Source organism: Podarcis pityusensis (assembly GCF_964106645.2).
Source record: "Podarcis pityusensis genome assembly, chromosome: 1".
Taxonomy (NCBI): Eukaryota; Metazoa; Chordata; class Lepidosauria; order Squamata; family Lacertidae; genus Podarcis; species Podarcis pityusensis.
The window spans coordinates 122,222,612-122,237,297 of record NC_138028.1 but is presented as its reverse complement, the minus strand read 5'-3'; the positions used below and the strand labels follow the sequence as shown (position 1 = coordinate 122,237,297).

Sequence of the window (14,686 nt, the reverse complement as noted above, 5' to 3'; positions counted from 1 at the left end):
ACTTAAAAATCTCACTCCAGACCTTCCTGGTCAACCCAGGGTGCAGCAGGTATGAATGGCTCTCGCTTCAAATTTAGAATGGCTGAAGAGGATTTATCTGTCTGTCTCTTTAGTTACTGGTAGTTTAAGATTAAAGCTTGTATACCCTGTAGTCAGAATGGTTCATGTTTGGGGAGGGCCTTGTGTGTTGAGGGGAACCCCCTGAGAGTGGAATGCATCATCAGAAACCGTGTATGCAACTGAACTGTTGGGAAAGAATGAACTCTATTGCGTTCTTGGGCTCCAAAAATATTCCTTGTCCCTGAACCTCTTCCATGGAATGATCTTACCCCAGGGGAGATTGACTGAACAATTATTTAACTCTATATAAAAAGAGAGAGAGAGAGGAAGGAGATTTCCAGATATGATCTGTAGGGAAGATTATCTCCTGTAGCTAACTGATCTCAGGGTTGGGTTTGTTTTTGAAAAAGAGACATGTCCCTGCTTGTCCGGCCTTTGGCTTGGAAGTCCTTCCTGGTAACCATAGATAAGAGAAGGGAAGACTGGCTGTGGTCATTCAGTGGCGAGGGAAAGGCACTCTGCACATGCTCAAAGGGCAAAGAGATCACACAAATAATAGCAGAGTCCTGACAATGAGTACCTTTTCCAAGGGCTAAACAACTGTTGCTGAAAATAAAGGCTTGCTCTCAGACCCCCAATATAGGGTGCAAGCCCCCACTTGTTCCTGCTGCTCCTATTAGTCGGTCTGTCTGTGGAATAAGTTGCCGTGATTGTGCTAAGTTTCTGTTTGGGGCAGGAACCAGGGCATAAAGAACTCAGGACCACTGAGTCTTATACTGTCTAGACCTACTGGTAGATTACTGGGTGATTTAACGTATCCCCCAACTTCCTTTCTTGTTCCCAAAAAACCCCTTCTCCACGCAACTCCTCGCCATCTGCCTGCCTAGTTTTTAAAAGGAACATTTTTTCCTGCGAGCACAGCCTCCCCTCTCCTGCTTTCAATCCTGAACCTTTTTCCGCCCACATGGCAACTCTGTTTTGCACAGATGCAAGGATTTCTCTGGGCCAGGCCACCAACACCTTTTGTCTTATCCCAGGTGAAGCTGTGGCTTGGAAAGGGAGCTTAGCCTGCATATTCCCACTGCCCTAGAATCTTCCCTTCAATCCTTCAAATGTTATCGAAACACTACTTTAATTTCTGCCATTTCACTAACAGATCCTGTTACAATAACAAGCTAAGGAGAGCCATTCTGAATCAGAACCTTCCAAATGTCCCAGTTTTCCAGGGACAACTCCAGAATTATAGAAGCTGTCCTGGGTTCTGATTTGATCCCAGAATGCCCCTATTTCCCCTGCCAGGGCTGCTGCTGCCAAGCTCAGGAGGGAGGATGAGCCAGTGTTTGTTTCATGTAGCGGCAGTGGTGGCAGCTACGGCTGTGAGGACTTCTCCATGGCCACCACCGCTGACCTCCTCCCTTGGGCAGCTTTTAGTGGCTGGAGAACAGGACAGGAGGAGAGGTTGGCACCACCAAGGCCCAGCCCCTCGTGTTCTGCAGACCAGCTTACCCTTAGATCTGAGCCCAAACCAAAAAAACCCGGACATTTTGGATAATGAAAATGATGGCCTACGCAGAAATGGCGAAGCTGACCGGGAAAATCAGGCACCAAGAGGACAACAAATTTAGCAAAGAATGGCATAACTTTATAGAATATATTAAAGGTCACTGTAAACATTTAAAAAACGTCAGCAGGATTGATATAGCGCTTGTAATTTAAAATGATAACGGATAAAAAATGGAAATGTAATGTTAGATAAATGCAATTAGATGCAGAAAAAAAGGAAGGAAATTTTTGGAAGCCATGGGACGGGTAGAGGCAAGTCCGGGGGTTCAGGGAACCCCATAAATGTACTGGTATGTACTATGGTGTTAATGTAAACGTGTGTGTGTGTGTAGAAAATGGTTTGTTTGTTTTTAAATTTGAAAATTATAAAAAAAAAAAACAAATGGACATTTTGCCAAATTTTAAAATTCCGCCTGGGCAGACAATGTAATACTGAAAATGTCCAGGAAAACAAGGACATGTGGTAATGTTAGTATAATGGCATTATGATGTCAACAGTCTTATTTTCAGAACTTTTCCCAATGACCCCTGGTATGGAATTTGCCTTTGTAGAGCTCCCTTTATGATCTTGGATGATTCTCAGATATATATGGTTTACTGCTTTCTCGGTTCATCTGATGATGATCCATCATAAAAAACTTTTATTTCCAAGGCCAATCTACAAATTACAGCTCTCACAGTGAAAGTGCTTGAAAAAGCCTCCACGTGGCAACTGTTCCACATCTAATGAGCTGTGCTGTGAGCTGCCTCCTACCTAGATCACTACCATCAGGAGAAGAGTTTTCACAACACCATCAACACCCATGGCCAGCCCAAGACAGGTTATTATTGCCTGAAGCAGAGCAGAAAATCAAGTACCAAAAACCAGCCAAGTTATGTTGGCACCTGAAGCAGAAACTCCCCCTCCTTGGCAGTAAAAAATATGCAACAACATGACACACAAAATTAGACGCCTGAGGCAGCTTTCTCACTCTGCCTAAATGGTAGGGCTGGCTCTGTCAGAATTGAACCCAGAATTTTGGGTGGTGGTATGAAGACTGCATGGACTCAGCTACACAGCTACAGATAAAAGGTTTTAAGTGTGTTGTAAAGTGCAATGTATAAATATGACACTAGATGGCGATGGTGAACTATGGCAAATCCAATATATTTTTCAAAATGTGCTTTTTAAAAAAAAAGGAATTTTCATGACGTTCTTCATGTGTGTGTAGATTCCACACATCTCATGTTGACAAGCCATGAAGGCAGATAAGACGCAGTTTTCCCCTCCTAAAAAGTAAGGGGAAATGTGTGTGCGTCTTATGGAGCGAATGCAGGCTGCGAGGCTAAGCCAGAAGCCAGAACAGCGCTCCCTCTCTGCCCTGCGGAGGCTTCGCACGGCTATCCCTGGCTTTTGCGGGAGAAAACCCCCAAGAAAAGCCCCCAAGAGCCACACTCCCTCTAAAGAGCACGCGGCTCTTGTGGGAGGTGGGGGGAAAGCCAGGAGGCTTGCTTTCGCTGAAGCCAGGAGGGCAAGAGGGATCGGTGCGCACCGATCCCACTTGCTCTCCTGGCTTCAGGGATAGTCCCACAAAGCCTCCTGAGCGAAGAGGGAGGTGCACTCCCTCTTAGCTCAGGAGGCTTTGCGATGCTTTCTTGTTTCTTGTTTTCCTCCCCTAAAAACTAGGCGCGTCTTATGGTCTGGTGCGTCTAATAGAGCGAAAAATACAGTAACTAGAGCATGCACCACTCTGGTGAGACAGTCCTCAGGCAGGTAGGGTCTCAGTCTGCGTACCAGATGGAGCTGGTAAACAGCTGCGCTGGACACAGAAATGACCTGTGCCTCCATGCACAGCTGCGAGTCCAAAATGACTCCCAGGCTGCGCACCTGGTCCTTCAGGGGCACAGTTACCCCATTCAGGACCAGGGAGTCCTCCACACCCACCCGCCCCCTGGTCCCCAAATACAGTACTTCTGTCTTGTCAGGATTCTACGTCAATCTGTTAGCCGCCATCCATCCTTCAACCGCCTCCAGAAGATCTACCACCAGGCAAATATATGGTAAAAGGTTAAGAAATGGAAATATTGTTAAAAAGCTGTAGTCCTAGGTATATCAGTACTCAAATCTGAAATGTTAAATTGTGTTATTAGTGTTATTGCGGTTTTTGTTGTATGTGTTTTTTGTGGTTGTTGTTATTATTGAAAAAATGATTAAATATAAATAAATAATTAAAAAAAGAAATGGATCCCCAATTGCATGTTTAGGTTAAAAGCGGTATAGAAATTTGTGATTTGCTTGCGTTGTTTTCTGGTTTTGTGCAAATCTTAGGAAACAAAGTGTGAGTGGGGGATAGATACATTTATTTATTTATAACCCCACCTTCCATTCAAAGGGGATTCTTAGGATGTATCCCATGTGTGCTTAAACTGTGATCTACCTCAGAAATTACAGAAAGATGGGGAACACGAAGTGCAATCTACCGGTATTTTGTCCCGAAGAAATAAATGCAGTCCTAGCTTGTTTATCTTAGCCTTGACAACTGTTCAATTTGTGTTTTTTTTGACAGCTTGCATCTCAACTGATGCATTCTGTATTCATTTACGGAATAAACCAAAATAATTAGCTTGTCTAATCAACAACACACAGGATTTGGTTTGCTACCAGACTTGTTTTCTTTGCTAATTTGCTCTCTTGTCTGCTGCTCTCCCTCTCCTGCCGCTATCACTCAGACACTTTATTTTTACTATGAAGGAAAAGGGGGGGGGAAACTTGCGAGAGATAGATTACCTCAGCTACCTCTTTTGGTCCTCTTAACAGTAAACTTCTCATGGGGGGCTTACATTTTCTCAAGATACTTAAGTAGTGGATACACCGTTCATAAAAGATCTAATATATTCCTCTCCTACTTTCTTTCAAATGTGTTTTAATTTTAATAGGCATCTTATTTCCAGTTTTACTTCTGCATCTATCGATTTCTGAACCATGAAAATTTGGTGGGAGTGTGAGAATCAAAGGAGGGGGAGAGAGAATAAGAATGGATCGTACACAGAATTAGAAAGCTAGAAATGCAAAATATGTGGTACCCGTCACTATCTTTGTTTTGATTTTTGTGGATATGGAAATGAATTCTCTCCTGCTGGGATTCCTAATTCGAGGAGTGTGGTGGACACACCTTGCTGAGGCCAAACACATATTTGAGGTGATAAAATTGCAGGACTACCTTTTACGACAACTGACCTTTCCCTTCTGCATCCTCCCAAATTTAGTTGACTAGAAGGCATTCGACGCTAAGGAATGTCTTTGTATATTTTGTGTTCTTTGTATATTTCGCTTCCCCCCTCCACCCCATAATTTTTATTAAATTTTCTGTTTTACATTTTAGAATATTCATTTAAACCACCTTAAAATATCAATGACTTCCCTTCTTCTCTTTCCATGGTTCATTTTGCATAACATAAATCCCTGCGTATTTTATATAAACTAAACCATTGAGTATTCCATTATTACATCCATCAAAACTCATTTACACTGTTGAATTTATCCTAATGCTGCCCACGTTTTCAAATATACACAATTCCCGCCCCCCATATATTCAATAAACATTTCCCAATTTTCTTTAAACATATGTTCTTCTTGTTCTCTTATTCTATATGTTAGGTCCACAAGCTGCGCATATTCCACCAGTTTAAGTTGCCATTCTTCTTTAGTCGGGACTTGGCTCGTTTTCCATTTTGGGGCTAACAAAACACGGCCTGTAGTAGTGGCATACATAAATAGCCTTTTTTGACACCTGGGAACTTCTGTCTGAATTATCTCCAATGAAAAGGACTTTTTAACCTGAGGCTCTTCTGCCCTTCCATTGAAAAGAGGTTCTCTTTCTCCCTCTGTTGGTCAGATGTGCTACTGGTTATTTCTTTCCTAAAAACAGAGGGTGCAATCCCTCAAACGTTAGCCCTAATTTTAGCAATTCAGTGTGCCATTTGTTGGCGATAAGCTCTACTCAACTCAAATGGGATTTCCTTCCATGTAAACACATGTAACCCCAGGAGTTCTCCAAACTCACAACAATAGCTATCTATCTATCTATCTATTCATCCAGAGCTTTTTTTTCTGGGGGGCGGGCGGGGGGGACGACGCATATCCCTAAATATCTTTGTACTTTTGTCCATTTACTTTATTTATTTTCCCCGATTTGAACTATAAAATGGTGATTTTATTGAGTCAAAATGAGAGTACCCCTAAATTTTTTTTTAGAAAATAGCACTCTATCTATCTATCTACCAACCATCTAGCTAGCAAGCTAGCTATCTGTGTCTGTATATGTACACATACACACAAACACACAAATGCAACACACTCTGAGGTCAGCTATACATTTTCTGTTCAAACAGCAAATGAAATGATAAATCTGCTTTTCAATTGTGCCACTTCAGGCTACACCAAATTCAAGGATGGAGGAGAATATCCCAAACTGAGAAAAGCTGTCCATTAATCCATTTTGCCTGGGGACCAAAGGAGAGCCCTGTCTTCTAAAGCAGGAGTATTCTGGAACAGCTGCAAATATAGGGGGAGAGAGAGTTCTTGGTACCTGCAAACACGTCTGTGGCTTTTTCATAATTCCTGTCATGGCTTCTACTGTTCATAACATCGTTGCCATGACTCCCCTGTGGCTCCCCCCGCCCCCCAAATGTGTTCTGATGAACCAACAACCCCAGCAGTAATTATAAAGTATTATTTCAAAATAACAGAAAGTCATTATTGGCACTTCATGAGCACAAAAAAGAGGCCTACTCTCATCTCAGAGAGGTTGACAGCTTCCTTTGAGCATGTAGAGCTTAATCGTTAGGCTACCTCAACACATTGGGACTAAACTATAATTCTAAAAAAAAAGAAAAAAAAGAGGACATTTTCAAACTGCAATTATCTTTCCCCATCTTTAACAGTGTTAGAAATGGAATTTCCAAGCACATGCCCTCAAATTATCAACAGCAACTACTGACACAGACATGACAATAATAAGCAGCTACAATTTATTAAAATGCAAATGTGGAAGTGCGACGCAGAGAAAAGAGCAGATATGTGTTGAAGGAAGACCAACGTTGTGTTGAAGAAAGACACACACATGGCAAATCCCATGGAGCGGGCAATGTTGATTTAGATTTGCTTCATTAAAAAAGAAAAGAAAAGAAGGGATACATAGGATAAAAATCAAGCATGTATTCTTGGGACACCGGATTATTTTTGTCACTGCTTTCAGTGGCTGCTGGATTTCATTTCATCAGTGCTCCCTGGAAGGGATGACTGGCAAAGACTTTGTGCCTCGGTCATTAACTAAGGTGCCAGTCTACAGGTTCAAGAAAATGCATGCATAAATGCAATGGCCGCCGCTAAGTTATTGGTTGCTAAAAATTGGGAATCGGAAGAAGTACCATCTGTGGCAGATTGGCAACATAATTTTTTTGAAATGACTGAATTAGCAAAAATGACAGCAACAATTAGAAGGCAATCTAACCAAAATCTCAAACAGGAATGGAAGTGTGTGGATGAATACATGATTAAAAGATGCTCCAACAAAAATTGCTTGATATGTATAGACTGATCTCACAAAGTGAATTTAAATAGATATACAAGAATGTATGTTTAATGATTAAGATACAAGAATACAATCACAATAATAAAGTTATTTTAAAAAAATTACGAAGTCACGCACGGATGGAGGGAAGACATAGGGTAAGACAAGAAGTAAGTAAAAGGTAAAGGTAAAGGGACCCCTGACCATTAGGTCCAGTCGTGAACGACTCTGGGGTTGCAGCGCTCATCTCGTTTTATTGGCCGAGGGGGCCGGCGTACAACTCCCGGGTCACGTGGCCAGCATGACTAAGCCGCTTCTGGGGAACCAGAGCAGCACACGGAAACGCCGTTTACCTTCCCACCAGAGCGGTACCTATTTATCTACTTGCACTTTGACATGCTTTCGAACTGCTAGATTGGCAGGAGCAGGGACCGAGCAACGGGAACTCACCCCGTCGCGGGGATTCAAACCGCCGACCTTCTGATCGGCAAGTCCTAGGCTCTGTGATTTAGACCACAGCACCACTCGCGTCCAAGAAGTAAGTAAGAAGTGACTAAATGCTGGTACTTAATGAAATGAAAAATGTGAATTTGCAGGTATGATGTATATGTAATATTATGTAAACATTTTGTATATGTATTGAGATATCAATAAATAAACAAGAGAGAAAGAGAGAAAGAGAGAAAGAGAGAAGGAGAGAAAGAGAGAGAGAGAGAGAGAGAGAGAGAGAGAGAGAGAGAGAGAGAGAGAAAGAAAGAAAGAAAGAAAGAAAGAGCATAAATACCTACACTGCACCTGCTAGTACAATGGGTGGGGCTTCGCTCCACCTTTTCCTCCTGTGCACCCAGCGCTGCCCCCAGCTTCACTCTGGAGGCTCAAGAGACCCCCATCCCCCAGAACAGTACCGGGGGGACGACGACAGGGGATCGTTCCATAGGGCAAGCAAAAATGCATGCACTTACGGAACAAGCAGAAAAACCCCTCACAAAATTGAATCCCTCTCTAAATTAATTCCAGGACATCTCTCCCTGTCCATCATATTTGCCCATCTCTCATATAGTACTGTTTACAGAGAGCACGTTACAACTTCTGGGCTAAAGATATGATGACAGATTTCTACCCCGCATACAAAATAATAATTCTGCCACTTTCTATTTTTACCCGACTGCATCCGGAGGGGACAGACATCAAGGCTCACACCACCATGAAAACATAGATGGACCAGTTGCCATTTGCCTCCTCTGCTCTCATATCTGTCTCTGCAGTGGCCAGTCCAGCTGCCACTCTTATTTCATGTTTTTTAAAGGTACCTGATTTAGCTTGCTTTCCTCTTCCCTCCCTAGTCGCTTTTCTTTTTATATCATGCCCATTAAATTGAAAGCCTTTAAAAAAGTCTGTGTACAGTACTTTCTCGGCCCGTTACTACGATGAATGGAACGTTCAGACGAAATGCTAATAAAGCATAACCATAAACCCAAAGACAACTTTGCAATAATCGTTCTGGCATAAGACATACATTGTTTTGGGACAAATGACTGTGCATGAGTCTAATAATAATAATAATAATAATAATAATAATAAACCAACCTCACTTCTCACCTGCTCTGCCGCTGCTGTACACCTTGCCACATCTTTCTTTCTTTTTTGCATTTTAATCCTTATTATTTTACATATTAAGTCCCTTCACCACAAACAGATCAGAAAAAAACAGATCAGATCACATCAAATACAAAGAAAATGTAACTTATAAAATAATTTTTTCCCATATGTTAAGACTTCCGTCATCTTCAGTATGAGTCCTACGTTTCCTTGTTGACTACATATTTATATATCCTTTAACTTATCATAAATTCGTCATAATCTTTGTAGCATATACGGTAACATTGCAGAAGTTAATCAAAGCATGTCAGAGATTTCAAAAGGAGAACAATTTTCTTTTAAATATAATCTGAATAATTCCCATTCTTTGTTGAACTTTTGGTTTGTCTGATTCCTGATTTTTCCTGTCATCTTTGCCATATTCAAATAGTTTCACCTGCCACTCCATTTTAGTTTCACCTGCCACTCCATTTTTTCTCCCTTCCACCCTTTAGCTATTAACATTCTCGCGGCAGTAGTTGCATACATGAATACCTTTCTCTGTTCCTTCGAAATATCTGCAGCTATGATGACTAAAAGAAAGGCTTCTGGTTTTTTGATAAAAGTTAGTTTGAACATTTTTTTAAGCTCATTATAAATAATTTCCCAAAAGTTTTTTATCTTATTACATTTCCACCACATGTGTTACTTTGTTCCTCAGATTCTTTATGTTCGCCAGCTTGCTTGGTGTAATGTACCATCAATCAAACAACCATGTTATTTTCTTTTAAAGTATAGCAAGCTGTGAACTTCAAGCCCTTTCTCCAAAGTCTTTCCCAAGATGCCATTTGTATCTTATAACCAAAATCTTTAGATCACTGGATCATTACTGATTTAACCTCCTTCACCACCTCCCAATCCAACAGGAGCCTATACTTCTTGGAAAGTAGTTTATCCTTGCTTTGTAGTAAGTCTTTCTCAAGTTTCGGTATTTCAGTGGTGAACCCTTTTCTTTTATCTAATTTAAATATATCATTCAACTGATGGAATTGTAACCGATCAGTTAAGTATTTTCTAATTTCCTCAAACTTTTTCAATTTTAATCTTTCAATGGTCTAGTTGTGCTGATTTCAGGCAAGATCTTGCCCAAAATGGGTGCCATCTTCTGCAAAATCAGCTCAGATAGTGGCGGTGTTTCTCTGCTGCTGGCGGAAGCGGTGGGGTACCCGTGAGCATGTTGTTTGGGGGGCGGGGCTTCTGCTGCTTGAGGCAGTGGCCTCATCCTGCCTCATGTACATTGGAGGAACAGTGACCCATCACCAGTGTCAAAACAAGATTCTTCACTGCCAGTCTAATCTGGTTCTATATGTGGTAATTGGGGTAGGTGTGTGCCATCTTGTTGTTGGCCTCAGGCAGCAAAATGTCTTGAGCCACCTCTGCCTATGACGGATGGGACTTGGAGAGCTTGAGGGTCCCTAACACTGACTTAGATGAAAGGCAACTAAGGTGATTTCACAGTGGCTGCATGTCTGTAGCCAGGAGCTGAAATTTCTGCAAACGACAGCAGGACATAGGGAACTAATGGCTGCTATAAATTAGCACACACATATATCCTGGAATTTTCTTCATCCAGTAAATAGTTCCTCTGCATTATAGAACAATGCTAAAATGCATGTCTAAATGTCTAGAATGCATCTCCCTTTTCCTTTCACATAGCCAGGCAAGCTGTTAAAAGTCCTCACAGCATCACTGATTCCTTAGAATAATGTTTTAAACCTTCAGTGATCTGTTTGCAGGTTAATGTGCACTGATAGTAAGAAGGCCCAAGTTGCTAATTAAGAAACCCCTGCCTTTGTTTTGTTCTGCTCCTCGTGTTTGGAAGCAGCCATGAATCTCTGAAACAGACACACGTTATTTCTGGGAGGCAATAAACAATTTCGGAAGGAATTCTTCCTGACAGATCTGGAGCTGCCCTGGGGGCTTTCGCACAAAGTCAGCAGCAGTCTGTCACAACTGTCTGGCACCCAACGGCTCTGTTTCTGAGGAATGAGCAACCGACCCCTTTTATAATGCAAGTGGGTATCAAGACCCTGGCCTCTTAACTGCAGGACTGCAGCGTAACCCTCATATTCACAATGGGAAGATGTTCTATGGCACTGAGGCTGTGAAATCAGGGGCTCTGGCAGCGGGGAGCCACGTATATGATGTAGCACCTCCATGTGAACAGTATATATAATCCCCTGGGATTTATGGTGACTACACTCTTCAGAGCTGTCAGTCAACATGTATTTATCTATATCCCACCTTTTGCCCTGACAGGGACTCAAGGTGGCTTAGGGATTAAATAAGGGCAGCTGAAAACAAAGCGGGACAAAGCCCAATAAGTAAAAAAACAAAACAATTTAACATAAATAGAATTAAAACTCTCTCTCTGTGTGTGTGTGTGTGTGTGTGTGTGTGTGTAAAATCAGTTTAAAAAGTAAGGTAAAGGACCCCTAGACGATTAAGTCCAGTCAAAGGCGACTATGGGGTTGCAACACTCATCTCGCTTTCAGGCTGAGGGAGCTGGCGTTTGTCCACAGACAGCTTTCCCGGTCATGTGGCCAGCATGACTAAACTGCTTCTGGCGCAACGGGACACCGTAATGGAAGTCAGAGTGCACAGAAACACTGTTTACCTTCCCACCACAGCAGTACCTATTTATCTACTTGCACTGGTGTGCTTTCAAACTGCTAGATTGGCAGGAGCTGGGACAGAGTGACGGGAGCTCACCCCGTTGTGGGGATTCGAACCGCCAACCTTCTGATCGCGAAGCCCAAGAGGCTCAGTGGTTTAGAGCACAGTGCCCACCGCGCCCCCAAAATCAATTACAATCAAACAGATAATACAATAAAAATAGCATGGCACCAGCCCTTTCATTAAGAGTAGTTAGTTCCCTTGTTGGAACAAGAAAGCTTTACCTGGTGGTGGAAAGACAACAAGGAAGGAGCTTCTCCAGGGAAGGAGGTCCAAGGTCTGGGAGCAGCTGCTGAGAAGGTCCTGTCCCACATCCCTACCAACCAAGCGTATCTGTGAGGGTGGATGAACCAAGCAAGGGGCCTCCCTTGAAGAACTCAGAACCTTAGCAGGTGTGCTGGTGTGAGGCAATTCCTAGGGTCCAACACTTACGCAGCCAATCCGTCACACTTTCTGAGGTGTTGCTTTTCAAATGCAGCGTTGGCCTAGCTACCCAGGCACTATAATGGACTACATCATCGGGGGTTAACCGAAGGAAAGAAACAGAAAGAAGTGAAGAGAGAACTGAGTGCCATCTGCAAAACACTGCATTTGCATACAAATCTTTAGCGGAATGAATAGATGCTGCCTAGGCCCAGGGCTTCATGGCTTCTAGTCTCACAAAACATTTTACAACCCATTTCAAAACTGCTTCTGCATCGCTTAGCTTTCAAATAACCTCTCATTGTTCTGCTCCAGCATTTCTCAAGGGGAGGGCAGCACCAGCCCACCTGAGTTATTACAGTAGATTAGGATAAGTGTTCCCAACAACAGAAGAGTCTTCATCCTGGTATCTATTAATGTCAAAGAAAACATAAAGTTTAGCATAAGAATACTATAAGGGTAAGCACAGCTGCCTATTTTCTTGCAAATCACCCTGTGGGTTTCCCCACCCCCACCCCCAGCAAAAGGAACATAAAAAGCAAGCCCTGCGTTATTTTATCGGCAAAATATTTCCCTCTAATGTGCTTCTCAGCAAGAAATGAACATGTTGTGAAATTACTTGGCCTAATTTTAACTCTGTCGTTCAACGCAAATCGTTTAACATTCCACATAAAAGGATTTGATGTATATATACCCATAGATGCAGATACACACACACACAAATACAAATATATACAGTGGTACCTTGGGTTACAAACGCTTCAGGTTACAGACTCCGCTAACCCAGAAATAGTACCTCGGGTTAAGAACTTTGCTTCAGGATGAGAACAGAAATCGTGCGGCGGCGACAGGAAGCCCCATTAGCTAAAGTGGTGCTTAAGGTTAAGAACAGTTTCAGGTTAAGAACGGTCCTCTGGAAGGAATTAAGTTCTTTACCTGAGGTATCACTGTACAAGGACTCTCTTTTGTATTGCTTAATGATACTTATTTTGAGAGTTTCATTCTTAGAATCAGGATACGACAGAATGAACCCTCTCCCTGAAGTTGGAGGGGGATCTGGAAGGTGGTTAATTACCAGCGGTTGGTAAATGAAAGCAAAACAACAGCAAAAACAGCAGCAACAGCAGCAAGAAACTTGATTAGGTAAGTGCTGATTCCAGTGCCCAGTTTTGTCATATAGGGCAGGTGAAAAAAAGACATAACCAGCAAGGCCTTCTTAGTTGTCCTTTACTCTTTCGTTTTCAGGAAACCAAATATTAAGTACCTGGGTTACAAAACTGCTCCAAAAAGTCAAGCCCACTTCCTTTGACGTTCGCCTCCTACGAATGACACACAATCTAACACCCACCTACCAACCCTGAGAAACATCTACAAAACCTGCATCCACTTTCCTTCCAGCCAAAGATAAAACGCCCCGCAGCTCACAAAGCAAATATAACGAGCGCTTACGTAAAAAGGAAGGGGGGGGAGAAACCAAGAGAGAAAGTCCTTAGTCATCAGGTGGCTATGCAGCAATTTCGCTTGCTTTTGTATTTATCTGTTATTATTCGCTTTCAAACGCTAAACAATGGGCAATATTTCTTTTGGTGGGAGAGCAGGGCTGAAACCATAATGGGAAGGCGGTTATTTGAAATGGAAGGGAAAGCCCAATGGTGACATAAATCACTTCACTTTGTTCCAAAACACACCACACATTTAGCTGTGACAAGAATCGACTGGCTAGGCTTTGGATTCAACAACACATTAAGAAAAGAGGGAGATGGCAGCTCTCTTATGGCCATAATGGACCAGGGTTAGCTTGGGCGTCATGGCGATTCAAGTTCCCCAACAGCCAACCAAGTGTAGCATCCCGTTCCCCACAGTGGCCAATCAGATGCTTTTTGTGGAGCCCACTAGGAGATCAGGAGGGCAATAGCCATCTCCCATTGTTGCTTCCCAGCAACCGGTATTTAGAGGCCTATTGCCTTTGAACCTGGAGCTTACATACAGCAACCCCACAAAACAAAGTGAGGCTGGTGACTGCAGGGTCTTTTCAGTAGTGGCTCTTGAGTTGCATCTGGTGTCATGAAATCATAGAATTGTAGGGACCCAAGGGTCATCTAGTCCAAGCCCCCTGCAATGCAGGAAGATCAGCTAAAGCATCCATGACAGATGGCCATCCCACCTCTGCTTAAAAACCTCCAAGGAAGGAGAGCCCACAACCTCCTGTGGGTGACTGTTCCACTAGCAAACAGCTCTTCCTGTCAGAAAGGTTTTTATTCTGAATGTTTAGTCTAAAGTTACCAAATTTTTTTTCAAAGAATCCGGGGACACTTTTTGTTTTTGAAAAGAGAAAAAAAAGTTATTTAAAATAATAACAATTAAGAAGTAATATCTTCTTTTCTGTGGTCTCCTCTGTCGCACAGCCTTCCTCTGGGCCCCGACCTGCTATCTTTGAGTGCTAGCTGCCGTGGAGCAGGCTCGGGTCAGCCTGGGCTCTACCACGTGTCCTTTCCCTCCTGGTGCTCTCCTACCTCTCCTTCTCAGTCGCGGCGGCAGCAGTGGTGTGGCAAGGTCAGGGCTCCCCTCTTTTTTCTCATTCCTCTTTCTCTCTCTTCCTTCTCCTCTCCTTCTCCCTGCGTCGGCCCCGGGGTTTTCCTGGCCCCTGAGCGCCACTGGGCAGTCATCTGGGTGGCCAGGCACTCTTGTTCCCGGCTCAATTTGGGTCATGGGGGGTCAGCGGTTCCCCCAGTTGACGCGCTGGGTGTCCCTGGTTCCCCCTTGGCAATGGCAGC

At 43.0% G+C, this 14,686-nt stretch overlaps 1 protein-coding gene and 1 long non-coding RNA gene across 2 annotated transcripts in view; one reads left to right on the top strand and one right to left on the bottom strand.

The window, feature by feature from the left end:
* NEMP2 (nuclear envelope integral membrane protein 2) overlaps window positions 1-14,686 on the top strand; it is an 86,870-nt gene that overhangs the window by 36,701 nt on the left and 35,483 nt on the right. The gene's annotated exons all lie outside the window — the stretch shown is intronic.
* On the bottom strand, window positions 8,763-13,916 carry LOC308458780. Its single transcript, XR_013977649.1, has 3 exons — window positions 13,177-13,916; window positions 11,714-12,322; window positions 8,763-8,856 (listed from the first exon to the last, which is right to left on the bottom strand). It is a non-coding gene; the product is annotated as an uncharacterized lncRNA (long non-coding RNA).